The following is a 19,181-nucleotide window of genomic DNA, read 5'->3' as shown; positions in this document are numbered from 1 at the left end:
TAAATAGCCAGTGGAGCTGGATTTCCGAATTTTAACCCCTTAAGCCCCGCGGGTGGTTTGCACGTTAATGACCGGGCCAATTTTTACAATTCTGACCACTGTCACTTTATGAGGTAATTACTCTGGAACGCTTCAACGGATCCCCCTGATTCTGAGATTTTTTTTTCGAGACATATTGTCCTTCATGATTGTGGAAAAATTTCTTCTATATCACTTGCGTTTATTTGTGAAAAAAACGGAAATTTAGCGAAAATTTTGAAAATTTTGCAATTTTCAAAATTTGAATTTTTAAGCCCTGAAATCAGAGCGATATGTCACACAAAAGAGTTAATAAATAACATTTCCCACATGTCTACTTTACATCAGCACAATTTTGGAACCAAAATTTTTTTTTGTTAGGGAGCTATAAGGGTTAAAAGTTGACCAGCGATTTCTCATTTTTCCAACAAAATTTACAAAACCATTTTTTTAGGGACCACATCACATTTGAAGTCACTTTGAGAGGTCTTTATGACAGAAAATACCCAAAAGTGACACCATTCTAAAAACTGCACCCCTCAAGGTGCTCAAAACCACATTCAAGAACTTTATTAACCCTTCAGGTGCTTCACAGGAATTTTTTGAATGTGGAAGAAAAAAATGAACATTTAACTTTTTTCACAAAAATGTTACTTTAGACCCATTTTTTTTTATTTTCACAGGGGTAACAAGAAAAAATGGACCGCAAAATTTGTTGTGCAATTTCCCCTGGGCACGCAGATACCCAATATTTGGGGAAAAAACACTGTTTGGGCGCACTGTAGGGCTCGGAAGGGAAGGAGCGCCATTTGACTTTTTGATTGTAAAATTTGCTTGAATAATTAGCGGACACCATGTTGCGTTTAGAGAGCCCCTGTGTGCCCAAACATTGGAGCTCCCCCACAAGTGACCCCATTTTGGAAACTAGACCCCCCAAGGCACCTATCTAGATGCATAGTGAGCAGTTGCAACCCCCAGGTGCTTCACAAATTGATTCATAAAAATGAAAAAGTGTTTTTTTTTTCACTTTTTCATTATTACGAATCAATTTGTGAAGCACCTGGGGGTTCCAAGTGCTCACTATGCATCTAGAAAGGTGCCTTGGGGGGTCTAGTTTCCAAAATGGGGTCACTTGTGGGGGAGCTCCAAAGTTTGGGCACAGAGGGGCTCTCCAAACGCAATGTGGTGTCCGCTAACAATTTGAGCCGATTTTCCATTCAATTTGTTAGCGGATACCATGTTGCATTTAGAGAGTCCCTGCGTGCCCAAACATTGGAGCTCCCCCACAAGTGACCCCATTTTGGAAACTAGACCCCCCAAGGCACCTATCTAGATTCATAGTGAGCACTTGGAACCCTAGGTGCTTCACAAATTGATTCATAAAAATGAAAAAGTGTTTTTTTTTTCACTTTTTCATTTTTACGAATCAATTTGTGAAGCACCTGGGGATTCCAAGTGCTCACTATGCATCTAGATAGGTGCCTTGGGGGGTCTAGTTTCCAAAATGGGGTCACTTGTGGGGGAGCTCCAAAGTTTGGGCACAGAGGGGCTCTCCAAACGCAATGTGGTGTCCGCTAACAATTTGAGCCGATTTTCCATTCAATTTGTTAGCGGATACCATGTTGCATTTAGAGAGTCCCTGCGTGCCCAAACATTGGAGCTCCCCCACAAGTGACCCCATTTTGGAAACTAGACCCCCCAAGGCACCTATCTAGATTCATAGTGAGCACTTGGAACCCCAGGTGCTTCACAAATTGATTCATAAAAATGAAAAAGTGTTTTTTTTTTCACTTTTTCATTTTTACGAATCAATTTGTGAAGCACCTGGGGATTCCAAGTGCTCACTATGCATCTAGATAGGTGCCTTGGGGGGTCTAGTTTCCAAAATGGGGTCACTTGTGGGGGAGCTCCAAAGTTTGGGCACAGAGGGGCTCTCCAAACGCAATGTGGTGTCCGCTAACAATTTGAGCCGATTTTCCATTCAATTTGTTAGCGGATACCATGTTGCATTTAGAGAGTCCCTGCGTGCCCAAACATTGGAGCTCCCCCACAAGTGACCCCATTTTGGAAACTAGACCATCCAAGGCACCTATCTAGATTCATAGTGAGCACTTGGAACCCCAGGTGCTTCACAAATTGATTCATAAAAATGAAAAAGTGTTTTTTTTTTCACTTTTTCATTTTTACGAATCAATTTGTGAAGCACCTGGGGATTCCAAGTGCTCACTATGCATCTAGATAGGTGCCTTGGGGGGTCTAGTTTCCAAAATGGGGTCACTTGTGGGGGAGCTCCAATGTTTGGGCACACAGGGGCTCTCCAAAAGCAACATGGCGTCCGCTAACAATTTGAGCCGATTTTCCATTCAATTTGTTAGCGGACACCATGTCGCGTTTGGAGAGCCCGTGATGTGCCTAAACAGTGGAGCTCCCCCACAAGTGTCCCCATTTTGGAAACTATACCCCTCAAGGATTTTATTAAGGTGTATAGTGAACATTTTGAACCCAGAGGTACGGCACAGAATTTGTTTACATTAGGTCATCATATTGAATAAGTTGTCATTATTCTTGAGCGCAAGTGCTCGCTACTTGAGTTTGCATCGGGTACTCAGGTATGCACCATGTACAGCGTGTGCTCGAGTGACATGCTCGAGTCCCTGCTCCGCATGTTTCACGGTTATTAGACACCCAAAAACAAACATGCGGGGATCGCTCGTGCATGGCAGGCAATCCCCGTAAAGTTTTTTGGCTGCGAAGCATATGGGGCAGAGACTCGAGCATGTCACTCAAATACCCACGATACTCAATGCATACCAGAGCACCCGATGCAAACTCAAGTAGCGAGCACTTGCTCTCAACACTAGTCGCCATATCGTCATCTTTTTTTCTTACTTTAGAAAAAAATCCCAACCCCAGACCTAACCCTAGCACAACCCTAGCCCCAGCACAACCCTAGCCCCAGCACAACCTTAGCCCCAAACCCAGCCCTAACCCTAGCCCAATCCTAACCCAAGAGTTTATTTTTGACGACGTTCCTTGTGCGGTATAAGTTATTAGACGACTTTATTCTTCGGGTCGGTGTGATTACAGCAATGCCAGAATCATATGGGGTTTTTATGACTGACAGCTGTCACACACTAAAAGACGCATTTTTTGTAAAATCTAGTTTTTGCATCGCCATATTTTGAGAGCTATAATTTTTCCAGATTTTGGCAGACAGTCATGTGACGGCTCGTTTTTTGCGGGATGACTTGACGTTGTTATTGGTGCCATTTTCAGGCACGTGACATTTTTTGATCACTTTCTATTCCGATTTTTGGAAGGCAGAATAAACAAAAACCAACAATTCAGGAATTGTTTTTTTTTTTTTTATTCTGTTCCACGTGTGGTAAAATTGATGAGGTAGCTTTATTCTTCGGGTCAGTACGTTTACAGCGGTACCACATTTGTATCATTTTTCTATGTTTTGGCGCTTATACACAATAAAAGCTATTTTATAAAAAAAATATATTTTTTAGTATCGCTTTATTCTGAGAGCTATAACTTTTTTATTTTTCGGCTGATGGAGCTGTATGGTGGCTTGTTTTTTGCGGGACGAGATGACATTTTCAGCGGTATCATTTTTATTTATATGCGTCTTTTTGATCGCGTGTTATTCCACTTTTTGTTTGGCGGTATGGTGATAAAGCATTGTTTTTTGCTTCGTTTTTTTTTTTTTTTTTTTACCGTGTTCACTGAAGGGGTTAACTAGTGGGACAGTTTTATAGGTCAGGTTGTTCCGGACGCGGCGATACCAAATATGTGTACTTTTATTGTTTTTTTTTTATTTTTTTTATAATAATATTTATTGATGGGTACATTATATTTTTATTTTTGGTGTATTATTTTTTTTATTTTTTTATAATATTTTTGCACTTTTTTTTTTTTTTTTTTCCACTTTCACACAGTTTATACACTTTATTACTTTGTCCCACTCTGGGACTTTCACTTTTTTTTTTCTGATCGCCTGCATGGCACAGGAATGGAGCACCATCCCTATGCCATGAAGGCTGTCAGAAGTGCACAGTGTGAAGATTGCTTGGAGATGCACTGCGCATGTCCAAGCAATCTTCCTGCTCTCTGGTGACGCGGATGTTGTCATGACGACATCGGGTCGTCATGGCAATGTAGCACCCTGAGGATTCGGCTGCTACAGGTGTATTGCACCTCAGCCAGAGGTGTGATATTCCACTCCCGGGTAAGGATGGAGTGTGGAGCTGAGCTCAGTAGGCTGCATGCACTACACACATCCCATTTCCGGAGGGCAGACCAACGGTACTCCCACTTAGAAATGTGCAGGTACGACCGAGTCTGTCCTTGGCTGGAGTGGGAGGGGGGGTGGAACATCCCAGTAGTGTAGGGGCAGATAGGGGGAGCAGTCTGGGTAAAGTTAGGAGCTCATTGGGTGCTGGTCACCTGAGCTCACACATAGAGGGAGTATATAAGGTGGGCACCATCTTAGGACAGGGTCTTTTGCAGAGTCAGAGGAAGAGAGCAGAGGAGAAGAGCAGCTCCAAGGCCAAGAGAGAGGAGAAAGAAAGACCCAGAGGGGGAGAAAGAAGGAACTCTGAGAGCCCAAACTAAATCAAAGGGTGAAGAGTTGGCAACAGGGTACCGGATCCCAAGCTGGCAGAGGCTACAGCACACCTTAGCCAGAGACCGGAGGTCATGGGCAGGATCTGCCACGACCACCCACTAAATCCACCCGGAAGGCAGACCAAGAATAGGGTCAGGGAACCCAGAGACAAGGGTTTACCACCAAGAGGCCCGAGGGAGCCGGACATAGGTGGATCCCTGGTGGGGAAGGCCAGAGAAGAGGACAGGACAGAAAGGGAGCTCAGAACCACGCTCCGGAACTACTTGGGGGTTGGCCGAGTCCAGGACCTGGTGGATGCAGCACGGCTCGGGTGGTCACTCAAGGCCGGAGTGACCGGTACAAAAACAGCAGTAAGTAAAAACCCTGAACTGCACAACCCGACTCTGACTCTCATTACCATCTTCACTGCACCACCACAACCCCCATCCTCTGCAACTGACCCCCTGAGGCTATACCCCTCCCGTTGGGGGTTATACTACCTGAGCTGCACACACATCACCAGCCTCAGCGGACCCTGCTGCAGCGGCGGCCGTATTGACCGCAAATCAACGGGTGGCGTAGTCGACACAAAAGAACATCTAGTAACATCATAAGGACTGCCACACACTGAGCTTGACACCCTGGGCACGGACCGGGTCACAGCCACTCGGAGACTACAACCCCCATCTGATCCGGCTCCGGGTATCCCCAACAACACTGGCCCAGGGGGGGGCGCGTCAGCAACACCCGGGAAGCCTTTGCAGACTACACTGGAAGCCGGAAGAGGAGGTGAGTATCGCCGATCACCTCCCCTTGCCCCCGCAATGCCGCGATCGACTTCGATCGCAGCATCGCGGGGGTTAATGTGCTGGGAACGGTGCAGGACCGCTTCCTGCACATAGTACCGGGTGTCAGCTGTGACAATCAGCTGACACCCGGCGGCGATCGCGCCCGCACAGCCTGTGTGCGCGCGCGATCGCGATGACGTACTAATACGGGTCTGGCTCTTAAGTCCCAGGGCACAGATGCGTATTAGTACGTCAGATGTTATGAAGGGGTTAAAATATACTTTCAAGCTTCTGTTTTAGGTCACTTTATAGACTGGCATGTCAACTCTCTGACAAAACAATGGGTCACTATTGAGCAGGAAGGGGTGGGTGTTCCTTTGAAGCACCTTCCTTGGCTTTTTGCCTCTGATGTTTTCTCGATAGGAGGCTTGACAGAATTGACTAGGGGAACAATTAATATTTGGCATGCAACTATGAAAAAATACCATCCCTCTAGAACATTCAGCCCTCTTACGCCACTTTTCTCTAATCTTTCCTTTCCTCCTGGATATCTGAGAGAATCTTTCTTGGGATGGAGAGCTATGGAGGACACTCGCCTCCTACATATATTAGAAAATGGTAAAATACCGTCATTCAATACATTACAGGATAGGTCTCTGTCTAGAAAATTGCTGTGGATGGAATACTTACAGTTGCAATCATTCTTGTTTTCTCAGAGGTTGGCACCCCCATTCCAGTGTATACCATCTTCTTTTAAGAGGTTATTCTTACAGGAATCTCCCCCCAATCATATAATATCACTGCTTTATAATTATTTGATTGGGGAAAGTATCTCAGGAAAGTTACAATTTCAACACATGTGAGAACAAGAATTGGGGGTAGTCATATCTTCAACAGATTGGGGAAAAGGATTCTTGTTTACACACAAAATGTCGGTCACATGTTATGCACAGGAGAAAAAATTCAAAATTATGGCAAGATGGTACCAGTATCCAGTAAAACTTCACACCATATTTCCGGCAGCCTCAGACTTATGTTGGCGATGTAAAGTGGAAAAAGGATCTATGCTTCACATATGGTGGGAGTGTAGTAAGATCAAACCTTTGTGGGAAAAAACATTTTCCAATTATAATCTAATTACCGGAAGTAGGGTCGAAAATCGTTCTGAGAAAGCTCGGCTTTCTATCCTGCCCTCATCAATAGGATCTCAAAAAAATGAAATGTTTAATATCTGCAGAATGGAGGAACTTTCTGTTGACTTTAATGGATGTGCTGATAAATTCAGGAAGATCTGGAGTGTCTGGATTCTGTTTCAGGACTCATCGGAGTTTCACAGGCTGTTTGAGTGAGAGACTGATAAATTGGTGAATTGGATCTGGGTTGGTGCTGGGAACTAATTAGAGAGTCTAAAAATGAGCCTTAGTTTATGTTCTCCTTCTCCTCTTCAATTTACTAATCCTACCCTCCTTTCTTATCTTTCTTTCTCTTTTTCCTCTTCCCCCCTCACCACCCCTTCTTTTTTTTCTTTTTTCTCTTTTTGTTTTTGTACTGTTGTATTGTTGATTTATGTAGTTGTCTGCACTGTTGGATATGATTAAAAGTAATGTTTATGTAGCGCCCCGAGGGTTCGGCCGCTACAGGGATATTGCACCTCTGCCAGAGGTGTGGTATTCCACTCCCGGCTAAGGATGTAGTATGGACCAGGGCTCAGTTAGCTGCACACATATACACTCCTCATTTCCGGGGGACAGCTCTACGGTGCTCCCATTAGTATGCAGGCACGACTGACTATGTCCCTGGCTGGAGTGGAGGGGGGGGGGACCCTAGTGATGTGGGAGCAGATAGGGGCTGGTTTCTGGGCATAGGATGGAGCTCATTGGTTGCAGGTCACCTGGGCTCAGACACAGAGGAGGAGGTATATAAGGTGGGCACCATCTTAGTTCTAAAAGAGTAGAGAGAAGTTGAGTCTGTGAGGAGGAAGTGAGAGTGGAGGAGGAGGGGAGCAGAGGCTCCGCTGGAGTTCTGCTCCAGAGCCAGGCCTAGGACACGGGCAGGGCGAGAGGGAGAGAAAGAAAGGAAAAGAACAGAAAGAGAAAGGAACCGAAGAGAAAGGCCCAGGAACACAAAGGAAGAAGGGACCCTAAGGACCCAGGAAATTACGGGTGACGGGTCAGGCAAGGAAAGGGTACCGGATCCCAAGTTGGTGGAGGCAAATAATCCTCAGCCAAGAACCGGAGGTCGTGATCATATATTGGTGCGACCCCTCACTAAACCTGCTAGGAAGGCACCATATAGGATAGCGGGAAACGGGGCCCACGTTTTCCCGCATAAATCCGCTGAAGCTGGACAGAAGTTTGGTCACTGATGGGGCACGAGCCAGAGAAAGGACAGAAGGGGGTCCTGTGCCATGCTCCTGAATTGCCTGGGAGTTGACCGAGCCCCTCACCTGGTGGACGTGGCACGGCTTGGGCAGTCACTACCTGTACAGAAGTGGCTTGGAGTATACGAACTGTGAGTAAAAGACCCTGGACTGCAACATGTTGTCTTTGTGCTTCTTACTTTGCCAGCACTAACGGTACTGGGACTCCCTGCACCATCACCCCCACCATCTACTACACTGCCCTGAGGCTACACTCTTCCCGTGGGGAGTTACACTATCTCAGCTGCACACACCATCAGCCTCAGGGGACTGCCTTGCAGCGGCGGTTCATAATAGCCGCAATCCACGGGTGGCGTAGTCGGACATTGCAAAACCATATAAATAGACTGCCACAACATTTGGTCTGACCACCCTGAGCCACGGACCGGGTTGCCACTACTACCCCCATTATTGCCCTGTTGCCCGACTCTGAGATTCCCACGGCCCAGGGGGCGAGTCATTTACATTATTAGATAAGAGGTGTACGAGTCTTATCAGAGAAGTGATAGAGAATATGTTATTTTGATCGCCATGATGACTAAACACCGGCATTTATTAATGTATGTTATATATGTTAATGTCTATTTCTATTTCAATAAAAAGAGATTATACTGAAATTTCATTGAATCTATTCTTCCCTCTACCCGTTAAATGTTCCCCGTGCCATTGGCTGCAACACAACCCCAAAGCAATGATTGATCCACCCCCATGCTTAATGATTGGCGAGATATTATTTTCCTGAAATTCTGTGCCCTTTTTCTCAACACATACCTATGATCATTGAGGACAAAGAGTTCTATTTTAATCTCATCGGTCCACAGTACTTGTTTCCAAAATGCATCCGACTTGTTTAGATGTTCTTTTGTATACTTCTGATGCTGATTTTTATGATAAGGATGTATGGCACCCCAGGGGTCTGGTTGCCACAGTAATAGAAATATTATGTCTGAGAGCAAGTGGAAGGTTTTCCTGGTCAGGAGCCCTAAGCATGCAACACTGCCCGCCAAGACCTGGGAGGGGAGGAATCTGCCCTTATAAACTGGGTCTGGGGCGGGATTAGGACAGACAGAGTCTGAGAGTCAGAGCCTGGAGAGGGAAAGCAAGAACTAGAAGCTCTGTAGGAGCAGGAGCGAGTGCCAGAGGCTGGAAGCTAGAAAGCTCGCCTTGGCTGAAGACACTAAACCCGGACACGGAGTCCGAGGCTGTGGGGACATCCAGGTCCAGCAGCAGAATCCAACCGGCAGGGGATTCCATGTCCTCTGGCCATAGAAGCCCGGAGGCACGGTCACAAGCAAGGGACCAGCACTGCCATCGTGAAGCGGAGGCTAACGGAAGGCCCCAAGTCACCGGCCATACGGGTGAGCACCACACGGTATACTCAGGGACGTGGGCTACTTCTACCCGCACACAGCAAGGTAGCCAGGAAAGAGTGCAGAGAGACGGGGAGGCCTACAACTCCACCTGGCCAGGGGGTGAACTGCTAGCTCTCAGACTGACCAGGCCTCTACTGCTAGCCAGTACTCCCGGGAGGGTCTGCGTTATACCATCAGTAAAGACCCTTAACTGCACCACACGTCTCTGTGTTTCATCGCCGCACCAGCACCATTAGTACTGGGACGCTCACACCATCACTCCCATCATCCACACTAGCTGCCCTGAGGCAATACTTCTCCCGTGGGGAGTTATCCCATACTCGGCTGCGCATACAACATCAGCCTCAGCGGTCTGCAGCGCAGCGGCGGTCCCCACTGACCGCAATCCACGGGTGGCGTAGTCGGACATTTGTTATCACACTCAGACTGCCACTGGTTTGACCGCCCTGGGCACGGACCGGGTTACAGCCACGGAGGACTACAACCCCCAGCGATCCGGTTCCGGGTATCCCCTGCACAGCACAGGCCCAGGGGGTGCGTCAGATGCAGGAGAGGTTTTCTTCTCATGACTCTTCCATGAAGGCCATATTTGTGCACGTGTCTCCGAAAAGTAGAACAATGTACCACAAGTCCAGGGTCTGATAAATCTTTCTGAAGGTCTTTTGCAGTCAATCGAGTGTTCTGATTTGCCTCTCTATCAATCCTCAGGAAGTCTGTGTTTCTCATGATGTCATCTGTGTGACAGTATGAGAAACACTGGCGGCTCTGATCGGCGGTAACATCGTTACCACCAGTTAGAGCACTGCAGGATCATGCTGTCAGATGTAAAAAGCTTACCGCGGGTCACAGGCGTTGGCTGATGAGTGTACTGCTCCCATCAGATCAGCCTATGCCTGCGTTCACTAATAACGGCGAGAACAGGCGCCGCTGATGGAAGTAGTCATCAGCCAGGGCCTGTTCTTAAAGTAAAATAAATAAATACATATTGAATTAAAAATAAAAAATACAGATATAGTTACCTATCATCTAACGCCTTGTCTCCCTAAGATCAGGGGACAATGATGGGAGTTTTAGTCAGCACCCGCAGTGTACATTATGTGTAAACTACAGAATTAAATAAAAAATCATCATGGGCTACTGCCTATTATTCATAATCAGCAGAAGGAAATTCGCCCACTGTAGGCTGATATTACTAATCCAGTTAAAGAGGTCATTCGGCCCAAATTTTCCCTGGTTTCACTGTTGGGATTGTATTGGGCAGGTGATGAGCAGTGCCTGGTTTTCTCCACACATACCGCTTAGAATTATCAACAAAAAGTTTTATCTTCGTCTCAGACCAGAGAATCTTATTTCTCATAGTCTGGGAGTCCTTCATGTGTTTTTGAGCAAACTCGATGCAGGCTTTCATATGTCTTGCACTGAGGAGAGGCTTCCGTTGGGCCACTCTGCCATAAAGGCCTGACTGGTGGAGGGCTGCAGTGATAGTTGACTTTGTGGAACTTTCTCTCATCTCCCTACTGCATCTCTGGAGCTCAGCCATTGTGATCTTGAGGTTCTTCTTTACCTTTCTCACCAAGGCTTTTCTCCCACAATTGCTCAGTTTGGCTGGACGGCCAGGTCTAGGAAGACTTCTGGTGGTCCCAAACTTCTTCTATTTAAGGATTATGGAGGCCACTGTGCTCTTAGGAACCTTGAATACTGCAGAAATTCTTTTGTAACGTTGGCTAGATCTGTGCCTTGCCACAACTCTGTCTCTGAGCTCCTTGGGCAGTTCCTTTGAGTTCATGATTCTTATTTGGTCTGACATGCACTGTGAGCTATGAGGTCTTATATAGACAGGTGTGTGCCTTTCCAAATAAAGTCCTATCAGTTTAATTAAACACAGCTGGACTCCAATGAAGGAGTAGAACCATCTCAAGGAGGATCACAAGGAAATGGACAGCATGTGGCTTAAATATGACTGTCTGAGCAAAGGGTCGGAATACTTGTTACCACGTGATATTTCAGTATTTCTTTTTTGATAAATTTGCAAAAATTTCTACATTTCTGTTTTTTTCAGTCAGGATGGGGTGTAGAGTGTACGTTAATGAGAAAATAATGATGAACTTTTTAGAATTTACCAAATGGCTGCAATGAAACAAAGAGTGAAAAATTTAAAGGGGTCTGAATACTTTCCATACCCACTGTATCTAATTTTGTTCGCATATTATGCAGTCATAGCAGCTTGCACCTGTTCACACTTGCTGTACATACTGGTTGAAGGTGCCGATAAGTTTACCAATTACATACAGTATATACACACATATATATATATATATATATATATATATATATTTACACTGCTCAAAAAAATAAAGGGAACACTTAAACAACAGAATATAACTCCAAGTAAATCAAACTTCTGTGAAATCAAACTGTTCACTTAGGAAGCAACACTGATTGACAATCAATTTCACATGCTGGTGTGCAAATGGAATAGACAATAGATGGAAATTATTGGCAATTATCAAGACACCCTCAATAAAGGAGTGGTTCTGCAGGTGGGGACCACAGAACACATCTCAGCACCAATGCTTTCTGGCTGATGTTTTGGTCACTTTTGAATGTTGGTTGTGCTTTCACACTCGTGGTAGCATGAGACGGACTCTACAACCCACAGAAGTTGCTCAGGTAGTGCAGCTCATCCAGGATGGCACATCAATGCGAGCTGTGGCAAGAAGGTTTGCTGTGTCTGTCAGCATAGTGTCCAGAGGCTGGAGGCTACCAGGAGACAGGCCAGTACACCAGGAAAGGTGGAGGGGGCCGTAGGAGGGCAACAACCCAGCAGCAGGACTGCTACCTCCGCCATTGTGCAAGGAGGAACAGGAGGAGCACTGCCAGAGCCCTGCAAAATGACCTCCAGCAAGCCACAAATGTGCATGTGTCTGCACAAACGGTTAGAAACCGACTCCATGAGGGTGGTATGAGGGCCCGACGTCCACAGATGGGGGTTGTGCTCACAGCCCAACACCGTGCTGGACGCTTGGCATTTGCCACAGAACACCAGTGTTACGCACACGTCCAGACTGACTGGCATGAGCATGATTAGTGATCCCACTGGACCATGAACCGAGGAGTGCTTGGAGGGGTATAACTAAGTATCAACTCGGTCCAACCAAGGTCACGCGGCGGCTCAGTCGACTCCGTGAACCAGGGAGGAACCGAGCAGAGGTACCAGGTGCTACTCCAGGTCAGACCCTGGTCACAGCTGTTGACCCACACCGGGGAATGCAGGAACAGGCAGGTTAGGCTGGCATACAGACAGGTGGGTATTGGCAGGCACGGCTGGTATGCAGACAGGTGGGCACTGGCAGGCACGGCTGGCATGCAGACAGATGGCCACTGGCAGGCACGGCTGGCATGCAGACAGGTGGGTACTGGCAGGTAGGAACACAGGCAGGATATGGACCTGTACAGACTGGGACACAGGAACGGAGCCGCAGGTGCGGTAGACAAGCAGAGCAGAGCAAAATCCGCAGATGCGGTAGACAAGCAGAGCAGAGCAAAACCCACAGATGCGGTAGACAAGCAGAGCAAGACCAGCAGGTGCGGTAGACAAGCAGAGCAGAGCAAAACCCGCAGGTGCGGTAGACAAGCAGAGCAGAGCAAAACCAGCAGGTGCGGTAGACAAGCAGAGCAGAGCAAAACCCGCAGATGTGGTAGACAAGCAGAGCAAAACCCGCAGGTGCAGTAGACAAGCAGAACAGAGCAAAACCAGCAGGTGCAGTAGACAAGCAGAGCAGAGCAAAACCCGCAGATGCGGTAGACAAGCAGAGCAGAGCAAAACCCGCGGATGCGGTAGACAAGCAGAGCAGAGCAAAACCCGCAGATGCGGTAGACAAGCAGAGCAGAGCAAAACCCGCAGGTTCGGCAGACAAGCAGAGCAGAGCAAAACCCGTAGGTGTGGTAAACAAGCAGAGCAGAGCAAAACCCGCAGGTGCGGTGAACAAGCTGAGCAGAGCGAAACCACAGGTGCGGTGAACAAGCAGGGCAGAGCAAAACCGCAGGTGCGGTGAACAAGCAGAACCAGATACACACAAGGTACTTACAATGAAGTAGCGAGTGTACACAAAACTCACAAACAGAAGTTCAGAGACAACGAGTTGGAGTTAGGTGCAGGTTCAGACACTGCAGGAAAAGGGAAGGTTCGGACATAGAGAGAAACAGGTAACGGGCTAGGACACAGTTCAGACAGGAACTGAACCAGGAATAAGATACAAGAGCGAGCCTGGGAACTCAGCCCCCAGGGTGGCAGAGACAGACTAAAAGTCACAGATACAGGTAACAGGCCTGGGTATACAGCCCCGAGGGGCGAAAACAGACAAGATACAGGACAGGACCTGGCAACTGAGTTGAACAGAGCACACAGAATGAAAGTGTTGCTCAGGCACCCCCTACTGGATGAAGGGGGTTTAAGTATCCAATGACTCACAGCAATAGGCTGGGGAGGCAATAGGAGTGCACACACAGCAAATATAAGAATCATGCAGCAGCCGCGCCGCCGCCCTAAGCAATCAGACAAGAGACACAGCAGGTACTGGAGCAAAGTGTGCAGCCTGTATTGATAGGTAAGATGGCGGTCTTGAATGGTGGGAGGTGGTAAGCCATGCCAGCACGCCGCCAGGGATGTTACAACCAGGATTGGCAAAGTCACCCCTGGCGCCCTGTGCTCTTCCCAGATGAAAGCAGGTTCACATTGAGCACATGTGACAGACGTAAGAGAGTTTGGAGACGCCGTGGAGAGCAATCTGCTGCCTGCAGCATCCTTCAGCATGACCGGTTTGGCAGTGGGTCAGTAATGGCGTGGGGTGGCATTTCTTTGGAGGGCCGCACAGTCCTCCATGTGCTCGCCAGAGGTAGCCTAACTGCCATTAGGTACCGAGATGAGATCCTCAGACCCCTTGTGAGACCATATGCTGGTGCGGTTGGCCCTGGGTTCCTCCTAATGCAGGACAATGCCAGACCTCATGTAGCTGGAGTGTGTCAGCAGTTCTGCAACATGAGGGCATTGAAGCTATGGACTGGCCCACCCGCTCCCCAGACCTGAATCCGATTGAGCACATCTGGGACATCATGTCTCGCTCCATCCACCAACGTCACGTTGCACCACAGACTGTCCAGGAGTTGGCGGATGCTTTAGTCCAGGTTTGGGAGGAGATCCCACAGGAGACCATCCGCAACCTCATCAGGAGCATGCCCAGGCGTTGTAGGGAGGTCATACATGCACGTATAGGCTACACACAATGCTGAGCCTCATTTTGACTTGTTGTGAGGACATTACATCTAAGTTGGATCAGCCTGTAGTGTGTTTTTCCACTTTAATTTTGGGGGTTACTCCAAATTGAGGCCTCCATTGGCTAATAAATTTGATTTCCATTGATGATTTTTGTGTGATTTTGTTGTCAGCACATTCAACTTTGTTCAGAACAAAGTATTCAATGAGAATATTTCATTCATTCAGATCTAGGATGTGTTATTTGAGTGTTCCCTTTATTTTTTTGAGCAGTGTATATATGTATGTATATATATATATATATATATATATATATATATATATATATATATATATATACAGTACAGACCAAAAGTTTGGACACACCTCCTCATTTAAAGATTTTTCTGTATTTTCATGACTATGAAAATTGTACATTCACACTGAAGGCATCAAAACTATGAATTAACACATGTGGAATTATATACTTAACAAAAAAGTGTGAAACAACTGAAAATATGTCTTATATTCTAGGTTCTTCAAAGTAGCCACCTTTTGCTTTGATGACTGCTTTGCACACTCTTGGCATTCTCTTGATGAGCTTCAAGAGGTAGTCACTGGAAATGGTTTTCACTTCACTGGTGTGCCCTGTCAGGTTTAATAAGTGGGATTTCTTGGCTTATAAATGGGGTTGGGACCATCAGTTGTGTTGTGCAGAAGTCAGGTGCATACACAGCTGATAGTCCTACTGAATAGACTGTTAGAATTTGTATTATGGCAAGAAAAAAGCAGCTAAGTAAAGAAAAACGAGTGGACATTGTTACTTTTAGAAATAAAGGTCAGTCAGTCCGAAAAATTGGGAAATCTTTGAAAGTGTCCTCAAGTGCAGTTGCAAAAACCATCAAGCGCTACAGAGAAACTGGCTCATATGAGGACCGCCCCAGGAAAGGAAGACCAAGAGTCACCTCTGCTTCTGAGGATAAGTTTATCCGAGTCACCAGCCTCAGAAATCGCAGGTTTACAGCAGCTCAGATTAGAGACCAGGTCAATGCCACACAGTTCTAGCAGCCGACACATCTCTACAACAACTGTTAAGAGGAGACTTTGTGCAGCAGGCCTTCATGGTAAAATAGCTGCTAGGAAACCACTGCTAAGGACAGGCAACAAGCAAAAGAGACTTGTTTGGGCTAAAGAACACAAGGAATCAACATTAGACCAGTGGAAATCTGTGCTTTGGTATGATGAGTCCAAATTTGAGATCTTTGGTTCCAACCACCGTGTCTTTGTGCGACGCAGAAAAGGTGAATGGATGGACTCTACATGCCTGGTTCCCACCGTGAAGCATGGAGGAGGTGGTGTCATGGTGTGGGGGTGCTTTGCTGGTGACTCTGTTGGGGATTTATTTAAAATTTAAGGCATACTGTACCAGCATGGCTACCAAAGCATCTTGCAGCGGCATGCTATTCCATCCGATTTGCGTTTAGTTGGACCATCATTTATTTTTCAACAGGACAATGACCCCAAACACACCTCCAGGCTGTGTAAGGGCTATTTGACCAAGAAGGAGAGTGATGGGGTGCTACGCCAAATGACCTGGCCTCCACAGTCACCAGACCTGAACCCAATCGAGATGGTTTGGGGTGAGCTGGCAAAAAGGGCCAACAAGTGCTAAGCATCTCTGGGAACTCCTTCAAGATTGTTGGAAGACCATTTCCGGTGACTACCTCTTGAAGCTCATCAAGAGAATGCCAAGAGTGTGCAAAGCAGTCATCAAAGCAAAAGGTGGCTACTTTGAAGAACCTAGAATATAAGACATATTTTCAGTTGTTTCACACTTTTTTGTTAAGTATATAATTCCACATGTGTTAATTCATAGTTTTGATGCCTTCAGTGTGAATATACAATTTTCATAGTCATGAAAATACAGAAAAATCTTTAAATGAGAAGGTGTGTCCAAACTTTTGGTCTGTACTGTATATATATAAAAATCATTGTGGTTTGGTCCTGATGAAGAGGTTTGGAGACCTTGAAACGCATTGACACAATAAAACACATTCATGCTTAATCCTTGTGTGCGACTACACCTTTTGAACTCTGGGCAGTGCGGACTCTGAACCACCGTATTCCTCTCATTTTCTTCATGTGAATTTATTGGTGGTCCTGTGTCAAGGGTGTGACAGGTGTAATAGACCTGGCTGTAGAAGGTCACTGCGCTTGGCATTACAGATGCCTTCTTAATCCTTCTGCCTTTATGACCCAGTGGCAATCTCCCTCCTGCTGCTGATTGACACACCCTTGAGTGGGAGTTAAAAACACTCCGTTTTCTCCAGGGAATTGCCGGTAATACTTCTATGTACAGGCTTGGAGCATTAGCAATCGGCTAGCATCTTCTCTGGTGCCCTTGGAGGACAGTTGGCATTACTCCTCTGGTGTCTTCTTAAGCTAAGTTAATCCCCTTTGTTTGTCTACTTTGTTGTCTATAGTTTGTAGTAGGTCCTGACCAGTGCTCACCCTTCCCCCTCCTTATCTAGGGTCTACCTCTAGGGTCATCCAGGGCTTAGGGTCCTGTTCGGAGATAAGTGTGGAACCTATATAGGGATGGTAGGGTAGGCAGGGTGATATTAGATCTGCCTAGGGGTCTCCAATCCCACTTACCCTAGTGTTTTGGCTTCCTCCCCTTCTTCCCTTCGTGTTGCACTTAGTCTTTCCCACACCGTGCGTGACATCCTGCAGCAGCCTTTACATGCTTTTATAGGAGTTGTGACTGTTGCAACCATTTCAGGAGAACGTACCTACAACATTTTATTTTTTTTTGTTTATCAGATATCACTGGTGTATCAAGTGTGAGAGACAGTCACTCTGGATCCGGCTGTAGAAGGTCACTGCGCTTGGCATTACAGACACCTTCTTGATCCTCTCATCTCTGTAGTGTAGTGATATCCTTCTTCCTTTAGTACCCAGCGGTGACCTCCACCTTCTGCTGCTGGTTGACACACCCTTGCTTGGTAGTTAAAAACTCTGTGTCTCCAGAGAGTCGCTGTTGGTAGTTCTATGTTCTGCTGTCTATGCCTGGAGTACTAGTAGCCAGCTAGTTCATTCTTGGACTTCCCTTGGAGGACAGTTGGCGCTACCTCTCTGGTGTCTTCTCAAGCTAAATGTATCCCCTTTGTTTGTTTACCTTGTTTTCTTTAGTTACAGTGGGGCCTGACTAGTGTTCAGTTAAACACCTTAGCAAAAAAAATATGTAAACAGGGCCTAATTTAGCATGAAAAACCTATAGAAGATTAGACCCCTAAAATGTAACTTTTAATAAATTATCTGAAAAGGACTATAACAATCCACAATAGACAAAACAACAAAAATACAAAATAAAGTATTAGGGAATATCCATATTAGGTTACACACTGATCAGGAGAGAGTGCAGGCTAAACCTGTCCCTACTTTATCCCTAATGTCTCTACCTTCCTGGCAGAGGAGGTTGGCACCATAATTTGTGTTAAGTGGCGCCCCTGCTTAACGACGGTGTCCCTTATGTCCCTAAAAATTCTTCTATACTAATAAATTCATTTATCCTAATAAATACAAAACTACAGTCGTGAAAAAAGATAGGAAGAAGTGAACGTATAGATTCAGAGACTGACCATTTCAATAAACATTAAAAGACGACAACTGTTCAATAAAGCAAAATGACAGCTCTAGGGAAATTTAGAGACAATACATAACTACAAATAACTGGGCTAGTAGGGCTTATAAATTCCTGAATAAGTTCTATCAATCATTACCCGAGCCCAGTATATAACCCCTATCACATGCAGTGGTTAATCTTTTTTTTTCTTACATTGTTAAGAGAATCCCTAAAGCTGATTCTCCACAGAGAGGTATCATATATACAGCAAACTTCTGAATCATCCGAGCAAGAATATAATAGGGGCTGTTCACACAAGTCTATGAAGAACATCAGCCCACAATAGCACCATCAATCTGGTATCATGTAAAGAAAAGAGAAGTAACACTTATCATGAGCTGCCCCTCATATAGTGTCCCTCCCTACCTAGGGCCTAGCTCTAGGGACATTCAGGGATTAAGTTTCCTGCTCTGCTATGGGAGATGAACCTATATAAGTATGATAGAGTAGTCAGGGTGATATTAGATCTGCCTAGGGGTCTCCACTCCCCCTTTCTCTAGATGTTGGGCTCCCTTCCACTTACCCCTATTCCTGTCCTTGTACACTGTTCCTTCCCTCACCTTGCATGACAATAAGACACTATTTTACCAGTGCCCCCAGCCACAGAGCAGCTTGTAAAGTATTGATTTACTCCCATGTCTTATTGGGGAGCTAAGGTATCAGAACACAGATGTGACAGCTATCACTGTTCTGTTGTTTGTAAAGATAAATGTGCTCTTATGAGTAGTGATGGGCCAGCACTAAAATGCTCGGGTGCTCGATGCTCAGGCCGAGCACATTGGAATACTCGGGTGCTCGACCCGAGCAACGAGCCCAATGTAAGTCTATGGCAAACTCGGGCATTTTTCAGGCGCCTCCCCCCGGCGGTCTGAAGATTGCAAATTGCCCAAATCTATGGGAGCAGTGTTCAAATGACATGGGGACAGTATGGGAAAGACCCCTGGAAGCATCTCTGACTCCCAGGTCACTTCTGTCAACAATGTTCATCAGGCGGCCTTTACTATTCTTAAAGGGCCAGCAATCGGCCCTCACTAT

Source organism: Phyllobates terribilis, unplaced genomic scaffold, assembly GCF_046119375.1.
Source record: "Phyllobates terribilis strain yellow unplaced genomic scaffold, ASM4611937v1 Scaffold_444__1_contigs__length_1506546, whole genome shotgun sequence".
NCBI lineage: Eukaryota > Metazoa > Chordata > Amphibia > Anura > Dendrobatidae > Phyllobates > Phyllobates terribilis.
The sequence above is the reverse complement of the archived record's forward strand: the minus strand, read 5'-3'. Positions refer to the sequence as shown.